The 9,384-nt window shown below is 39.9% G+C and overlaps 1 pseudogene; it reads right to left on the reverse strand.

Moving 5' to 3' along the window:
* Positions 1 to 1,241: 1,241 nt before the first annotated feature.
* Positions 1,242 to 8,885, reverse strand: LOC102003562 (annotated as a pseudogene).
* Positions 8,886 to 9,384: the final 499 nt, after the last annotated feature.

Below are 9,384 nucleotides of genomic sequence, written 5' to 3' on the forward strand. Positions count from 1 at the left end.
CATTAAAGTGCTATGATTTTTTTGCATTTTTTGCATCTATTTAAAGGGTTGGTCTATGGTTTTTCTCATGGTATCTTTCTGAAAAAGGATACACTTGGGCTAGAAAGCTTGTGTACGGAGCTAATTCTTACCTTTGTGGTAACAATTAAAATACACAACTTTAATTTCTCAAATAAAATATATGCTCAAAAAACACATGCTTGTTTATCTCTTATTCATCTACTATTTTTATAGAAAAAATAACTTTCTGGTAACCTTTTCAGGGTTCCTAATATGTGATTCTTTTTTTATTATTCTCTTCAAAACAAAAAAGAAAGAAAGAAAAGGCAATAAAAGAACTTTGATACCAGAGCCAAATCCTCCACCAGCACATTTCCCAGTCCTGGAAGAAATCCCAGGGAGTAAATCAATCCTTAAAGACAGAGGTGTTAGTGTGATTATATTCAGCACTGTAGCCACAGAATCTAGAAGATTGTTTCGGTTTTTATTTTTATTTTTAAAAGTTTATTCATGAATTGTTGCACTTTCTGCTTTTACATAATTTTGATGTTTTTGGAAAAATTACTTATGCTAACTGTAAATAAAAATTACACAAAATATATAAATTTAAATTTACCAAGTAAAATAGATTCCAATCATAGAGTGAGACACTGATACCATTTGATAAAATCACTTCTAAATAAATCCTTCTCCATCCATCTACATACACATAATAATGTCTACAATTTCCATCGACATTGTTTCATTTTCATTTCACAACCTGCTTTTGAAATTCCATATTACATGGCAAGCACTTTCTATAACAACAAATAGGTATATCACCTTTTAAATCAATTAATAAAATTGGTGTACCATGGGATATAAAATTGCAAAGAAAGTATAACTTGCTGACATTATATATGAAACAGCAGAGTTATGATTTCATGAAAGTAGGAAAAATAGCTAAAATTACTGCACAGGAAATATCATTGATTTGAATTAATATATGTCATATCTTTGTACCTAATACAGCTTTGCACCTTATGTCTGTATTATTATCCTTGTCAAAGGAACATTTAAAAAGAAAAGAACATCTTTTGCCATGAAATCAACACAAGTCAGCCCTCAAACTGAATAGCTGGGATAGTGGATCAGAGAACTCAAGAGCCCCAAATTGCAGCGAGACGTAAAATACAAAGCAAAGGTACCTCAAGTTGGGAAGAAACTAGGGGCACACATTTTACCAAGTGAATTAGGGAGAATCAAAGCCTTCTTGATAATATATTTGATGATAAGGATGAGCTTGAAATAAATTTGTACATGAGGAAGTTCATCAGGCTGATCACGCCGCTGTTGGCCACCACCAGCACACCAGGACATAGGTGTCGGTGCAGGCGAGCTGCAGCAGAGGGTACAAGTCGCAGACAAAGTGGTCGATCACGTTGGGCCCACAGAAGGGCAACTGAAGGACCAGGAAGAGCTGAACCGATGAATGCAAGAAGCCCCCCAGCCAAGCCACCGCAACCAGCATGGGACAGTTTCCTGGTCACAATGGTCGTGTAGTGCAGGGGCTTACAGATAGCCATACAGCAGTCATAGGCCATTGCCGTGAGCAAAATGACTTCAACACCTCCCAAAAAAATGAGCAACAAAGAACTGAGCCAAGCAACCCTCAAAAGACACGGCTCTCCCCTCGTGTAACGGGTCAGTAGTGAGTCTGGGGGCCATACATGAAGAATGGCAAGTATCAATAAAGGACAAATTGAGAGGAAAACGTGCAGGGGGAGCCCAGGGCGGGGCTTTAGACTACAGTGATCATGATGAGCAGGTCGCCCCCAGTGGAGATCAGGTAGGTGCAAATAAAGAACACAAATAAAGCTTTGTACCTTGGGATTTTGTGACAGTCCCGGTATAAAAAATTCTGTGGTATTCCTTGAACTGTCCATGAATCCTGAGATGTACAAAGAAATCTTTGTTACAATCTCTTTCAAGACATTTCAAAAATTATAGCCACATCAAATGCTGGAAAAATTGTCCATCAGTGTTAATAGAATATAATTAACCCACACCCTCAATTCCTAAGCAAGGACCTGCTGATGATGTTGTAGTGCTTTGCATTTCTAATTAGTAGTTTTCTCCTCTGGTTTTTCACTTTGGACAAATTATTTAAGCTGTGAATTTTCTGTGCCTCTTTTTCCTCAGAGATAGTGCCGACCATTTATGGTCATGATGAAGATAAAATGAGCTCATATAGGCAAGGTGTTTAGAGCAATGTCTGGTATTGGAGTGATTGGTGTGGAAATATTTCCTATCACTCCTGCTACAACCGATCATCATTATTATTACCCTTGTTCCCTGACTATGTGCAGCCAGGCACTCGTCACCAACTCGCTGACCCACTCCTGTCCTCCTCCTTCCCTTCAGCATGCAGGGAAGTCCTACTACAGTCCTCTAGTACATGACTGCACTACATGACTCCAGGATCAGACAGGAAGCACACTAATGAACAGGAACTTCCCAACTGTAATAGCGGACTGTGCTCCAGCACCCACCATGCACACCACATGCCAAGGTGGATGCCGACTGAGCACAGGAATGTTGAAAACCTCACAGGAAGTGGAGCCCCACTGGGTACTCAGGAGAGGGCACTTAGGGATGGTGAACTGAAGCCACATAGCACGGGGTCTCCAGGCAGGCTCACCACAAATTAGATCTGAGGATTTTCCTCCACTCAGTCTTGATCCCATCTTTGAGATCTCTTCCCAGTATCCAGAGCCCCAAGTGCCTGCCTCCAGCCTCTGGAGCAAGCAAAATTCAGCATTGCTGCTTTACTGGCCACGACAGTTATCTATTTACTTGTATGTTTTAGAATTCACTGCCTATCACTAACATATACATTTTAACGTATATTACTAGGAAGAGTGACTTAATTCTTCTCTGAGTCCACTTCTTTTCAAAAAGACATGACCTTACCTTCAAAAATTCTAAGGGTTACAAAAATAGTTCCAAAATAAGAAGTCCTCACCCCAATTTTGAATTTGGCTATCATCCTTCATGCGCTAACTCACTATTTTTTTTAAACTGTGAATCGCAAACTCTTCTGAAACTTCTACTATACCTCCCTAACTACTTTTTCTGGAGCTGTCTTGGTGCTCTTCCTTCTAAGACTTTTGCAACTTCTCCCCTCTCAAGTGATACCCTACACAGCCTGTCTCAGAACCAAAGCATCCTAGAAATGATGTCACCTGCTCCAGATTGATCTATGTATCTATTTCCTCCTCCCCACACCAGTCTTTTACTACACAGAAAGTGCATAAGAGAAATGTAAAAATGAAATTCTAGCCAATCCATTCAATTTCTCTTTAACTCATAGAATATAAAATCTGATATAAACATTTGAAATCTTCCATAGGTTAGATCAAACTTTTTTATTTTAAAGAGAAAAATAAACAAAGAAAACAGAGTTTCAAATAGGTTAGTAAGAGAGTTACAATAATTAACACATTGCATATTGTCTTCATAGTAATTATTCAGAGTACAAGATATAGGCATGATATCTTGTCCAAAGAATATTAGCACAAACCTTTCTTTTCAATAAACTAAGAGAAACTAGCTGTATAACTATCTTGATTATCTTATGTATAAACATATTTTCTTTTTACCCTTTCTTCTTTAGATCAAACTTTTTAAAAAGAGAACTATAGCTCAGAGAAATTAATGAAAGGACAAGAAAAAGAGGAAATAAAGAGTTAGGATCCATCTCAGAAAGTACTCATGCATGTCCAAGTTACTTCCCTTCTGTGAGCTTCATCTTTTATCCAAGAAGCCTAGCACATTTGAGTTGGACATTAAGATTTTGGGAGAAGAAATGTCCAACAGAAGAGAAGAAAACAGAACATTGTCCTTCTCCTGTTGGCTTGGTCTTAGAACAAACACTTGAGGAAGATAATTTGAGCTCTGGGAGCTTTCTGAGTATTCTTAATAAAATAACTAAAAGGCAACCTATGGTTAAGGGTTGTTAACAGCAATTATTGTGCTTCTCTTACTGTGCATTAAAGTTTGTGAAGACTTTTCTCATCCATTAACACCTTTGTTCATCAGAATGTCATGCAAAAGACAGGATGGATGTGACACTTGGTGTCTTACTTTCATTTCTTGTGTAACGTGGTGCTATCCCACTAACCACTCAGCTAGATCAGGGGCCTCAGGTTTGCTCGGTTCAGAAACACACTGAAGTAAAGTTGTGATCTTACTCCACCGCTAACGTAGTAGCTGTGTAAAGTTTGCCCACTAGGCTCCATCCAGGTGGCTGGGCCCACTGTGGGAAGAGACATCATGAGGCAGCACTCCCAGGAGTGAAAGGATGGTGAGCAGAGCAGTCCTCTGGTACAGTCAATAGCAAGGCACCGTCTGCACCCAACTCCTGGCCCCATGAATCAAATCACTCCTCTAACATTTTAGGTGCCCCCACTGCGACTCCAGCCATCTCTCCCTTTCTTGGATAAATTCATTAGCAAACCTATCTATTGGCCCCCATATTGATCTGTGTGAGTTAGAAATGCTGGAATTAAACAATATACCATCCAATCTCATAGGTTTAGTCCTAATAAAAGTTTACTTTTCATTCATACTAAGTGCAATGCAGATATGCTTCATCAGGAGAGTCTCCAGCCCTCCTCCAAGTTGTGACTTACAGATATGATTGCATTCCATCCTGGAGGTTTCCAGTCCCCTGGGCTTTCAAGACCTACTCTCTTTCGTTGTCTTCACTTGGCTAGACAATGATCAACGAGAGATAAGGGATCATGGGGATTTTTTGACCAAGCCTAAAGGAAGGTCCATCACTTCCACCAGTTAGTAATAAGGCCTGTCTGGCTATGAGAGGGTTAAGGAGTGCAGTCTTTCTGTGTTCTCAAAATAAAAATATAAAAGGATTTGGGAACCACATCCCATTGTCTGAACCCTACTTTTTTATTTGCTATCTCCTCTTCTCTCTTCAAACATTATTAATAAATAAGACTACTTTAAGGAACCTGTAACTCTGGATAGAATTTTATGATCCAGTGAAAACCAAGTTCAAAGCACTGTCACACAAAAAGAAAGTCTGAGAGGCTGGGGATTTAGCCTGGCAAGCAGGAGGTCGTGAGTTCGATTCCCGGTACTGGAAAACAAAACAAAACAAAACAAAAAAGTCTGATTTCCATACTGTGCTATATTCAAGGCCATCAGTGTTTATCAAATAAAGATCAAATATAGTAATATTCCATCCTTTGGATCCAGGCCCCACAATTTACAGTTCTGTGATCTTGAGCCAGTTATTTCATCTCTGTTTATCTCAGTTTACTCATCTGCAAAGTGGGTAAAATACTGAAATCTGCCTCAGAGGATCACTATGATGATCAGAAGAGAGAGTTGGAGTGATAGCATCAAAAATAGTGAGCAAAGTGACCCTAGGGCTCCGCCCTCCCCATCCACAGCAACAACTAGAAAGCTGGCAAGAAAACTTTAAAAATTAACTTTGAAGAATCTCGAATCTACACACCTAACAACCAGGAGAAGGTTTGGTGAAGGACGAGACAGTTGCTTCGCAGTCAGGGAGTGCGATGGAGTTTTTAAATCCCTGACTACCACATCCTACAGCTCAAACACACGGCAGCCGAGAGGACAGAATCCTCCACTTCTGGTACAAGTTGCTGGATCATTGAGAAGCCACAAATCACAAATGCAAGAAGCTATCACTTCACACTCATTAGGACAGTTGCAATTTCTTCAAATGTTTATTGAAAATATCTGTAAAGGTGTGGGGATGTTAGAAATCCCGTGCATTGCTGATAAGAGTGTAAAACGGTGCAGCTACTGAGGAAAACATTGGCAATTCTTCAACACGTTCAACAGAGTTACTACAAGATTCAGCAATTTCATCTCACCTACACACAAACGAATTGAAACATAATGTTTAAATAAATGCGAATACATTATGTTCATAACATCACTAGTCACAAAAGCAAAATGTAGAGATAACTCTTGCCGTAACTGATAGTCCATAATTTCCGTGTCATTGGGCTAAAGTGACCCCTGCTGGAATTTACTTGAAATTGCACCCAAGATTGGATTTCTCCCCATCTCTGACAGCTCCTGCTCATTTTCCAGACTCCTTGGGACATTTCTTTACAGAAATCTATGGATTTAGATTTCCAAAAAGACTCCGTTATCCAGTAGCAGCCAACCAAATTGGCACTGTCCTATACACATGCGTGATTCAGCCCTATAGACGTTAAGTTCTTCCCAAATTGATCTATAGATACAATTCCAAGCAAAATCCAAATAAGTTATTGTGTGGAGTTTTTAAATGTTTTTTAAAATGCTAAAACTCAAAACAAATGAGGTGTTTCCTAAACAGACCAAGTTAGAAGTTGTCTTACAAAATACCAAAAGAGCCGGGCATGGTGGTGCATGCCTGTAATCCGAGCACTCGGGAGGCTGAGGCAGGAGCATCATTGTGAGTGATCAACCTGGGCTACAAAATGAGCACAAGCCCAGCCTGAACTACATAGTGAGACCCCGTCTCAAAAAGACCAAAAAAAAAATTGCAAAACTATAGTAATTAAGACTGTACATTGGACCCAAACAGACTCCTACAAATACAGAAGTTTGCTATATAACAGGACAGAAACTGAAGACTAACACAGAAAGGAAGTACAATCCAACAAATGATGACAAAAATGTAGTTATTTATTGGGAGTGGGGATTAAATTGAATCATTTCCTCACACAATTCCCAAAACAATAATTTTATGTAGAATAAGAACTTAAGCAAAAAGACACAACTTTAATTTTTGGAATAAAATATCAGTTAATATCTTCCTGATCTTAATTTTTAAAATATATTTCTTAAGGCACAAAAACATTCAAATAATAATGATAACAAAATTTTAAACTATTAGCTGCATGTAAAATAAAAATTTTCAACCTATCATGAGTGAAAAGAGAAGCCATGCACGTATCTTATAAGTAACATGTAACTGACCCAAGGTTAGTCTGAATGCACAAGAAACTCTTGTAACTCTATTTTTTTCTTCAAACAGCTCCATTGAATAATGGGCAAAAATGTGTTTAGAATAGGCAATTTACATTAAGGAAGGTACATATGACTAGGAACATGAAAATATGCTCAGCTTTATTAGTAATCAGGAAATCGCCTACTACAGAGCAGTGGTGGTGAACCTATGGCACCTGTGTCACACCAGCCAAGTTGTCCCAGATCTTGAAAACTGGCAATTGAAATATTGCCCAAATCTTAAAACGCATTTAGAAAGTTCTACAACATTTTCAGGCTACCCTACAGGCCATCGGGAAATCTACAAGGAATTTTCTAGTGTTGTAGCAGCTGCAAAGTAGAGTTTTAGTAACAGATTTTTACAGTTCCATAAGATAGAGATGACCTGATATTCTCTTACTTCTCCAGATAAAGTGAAATGTAAAGAACTTGACCTTTTCTGCTTACACTGGTTAGATTTTGGAAACCTGGAGATGGAGCTATTGGAATTTAAATAAGACTCTAACTGGAAGAGTAAATTCTATAACCCACGTGCAACACCGGAGGAGACAGAGTGTGAAGAGGGGTCAAAGCACAGCACAGTGGGTAGATCTGAAAATGAAATCCTTAGCGTGGGATTCTCTGCCAAATAATTTTAAGTTCAGTGAAAGCATTTGGGATTGCTTCTCTTACTTTGGATCACCTTATTCTTGTGAGTAGCTTTTCTCAGCTTTGAGTTCAATCAAATCTGATTCAAGAAACAGACTAACAGATGACCTGAGTGCTTCATGTGTTGCTCTCAGACTAACAAAGTATAAGGCAAGCTGTGACAAGTTATCAGCACACACACGACAGCAAAGATCATGTGAACTGTGCAAAAGCACACCAGATGTGAGATGTACCTTTCTACAAGAAGTTGTTTGTATCACTGAAAGCTCTCTTGCTGTGTTTTTCTTTTAAGACAAAAGATGTTAATGCTTGAGTTATTTTTTCTAAACTGAAACTTCAGTATTCAGATTTAATTGCACTGTTAGCAACTTTGTGATAAACAGGTTTGGGTTGCAATTTGGGCACTTGGTCTCTGAAAGGTTCACCATCGCTGCTATAGGGGTAAATACACACTGAATGCTTGTGTCTACCCCAAAAGTCTTATGCCGAAATCCTAATCCTTATAATGAGGGCATTTGGAGATCAGGCCTTTGGGAAGTAATTCAGTCATGAGAGCAGGGAGACCTTGTGAATGGAATTAATGCCCTTATAAAACAGACCCAGAGAGCTCCCTTAACCCTATCACCCTGAGGACATGGCAAGAAGATGGCTGTCTATGAACCAGGAAGTAGAGGACAAGGCAAGAAGATGGCCACCTGTGAACCAGGAAGTAGTCCCTCACCAGACCTCTAATCTGCTGGCACCTAGACTTTGGACTCTGAACTATGAAAAATAACTACAGTGGTACCTTGGTTCATGAATTTAATTCATTTCACAATTCTGGGGAAGACAGCCGTGCTTGTGTTTTATCGGTTTCTTGCCCCGCTGTAATTCCTGCTGAGTTGCTATGGCACCCAGCCAATATGGCGCTGGAGGTCATGTGGTATGGTGCTGAGTCACTATGGCATCCAGCCAATATGGCGCTAGCCACTAGAGGCCATGTGCTAAGCCCCTCCCTTCTTCCACTGAGTCAAATTACAACATCCTACTTCCCTTTTTGTAATACCCTGTTCCCTTTTCCCATGTTCCCACCCAGTCCTGGTCTGCCATGTCAGGCAGTGTGCCTCCTAAACCCCGCTTCCAGCCTGGGGCTATTTCACCTTGGACCCCATGAAAGAGCGGTAGAGGCCACGTTTTTCTCTTTCCTGTGGCTTTCTCTGCATCCGCAATAAAGGCATTTTGTTCTGTTTTGCTTCTCTCTGCTCTGGAAAAACCTATAAGTGTTCATTACTTGTCTGCTGAGATCATGACATGAAGAAGAAAAGAGGTTTGCCTATCATAACAGAGAAGGAAACAGACTTAATCAAGCACTGTGTCAGACAACACCAAGGACTGAGGAAGTGCTTCTCTCCATTGTGTAGATGAGATCCGTGAACTTTCTGGAATCCCTGCATCACAGACGCTCCCAGCTTTCTGAAATGAGCTCTTCAGAAGATCCCCCTGGATTGTAACCATTGTGAAGCTCAAGACTACGCCTTCCTTTTCCTGCATGTGCATTCCCAGGGCCCCACTCACTGCAGACGCTCAGTAAATATGGAGTGAATGAAGGCTTGACAGAGGTGTGATTATTGCAAGAGAAGGGCCAAGAGGACAGCCCTCATTACAAGCATCAAACCGGACATGCTAAGCCTGTGTGCTCTACAAAATGGGAAGTTTCCCAGT

The sequence above is a fragment of the Chinchilla lanigera genome, unplaced genomic scaffold (genome assembly GCF_000276665.1).
Source record: "Chinchilla lanigera isolate Chin_1 unplaced genomic scaffold, ChiLan1.0 scaffold00021, whole genome shotgun sequence".
Lineage (NCBI taxonomy): Eukaryota > Metazoa > Chordata > Mammalia > Rodentia > Chinchillidae > Chinchilla > Chinchilla lanigera.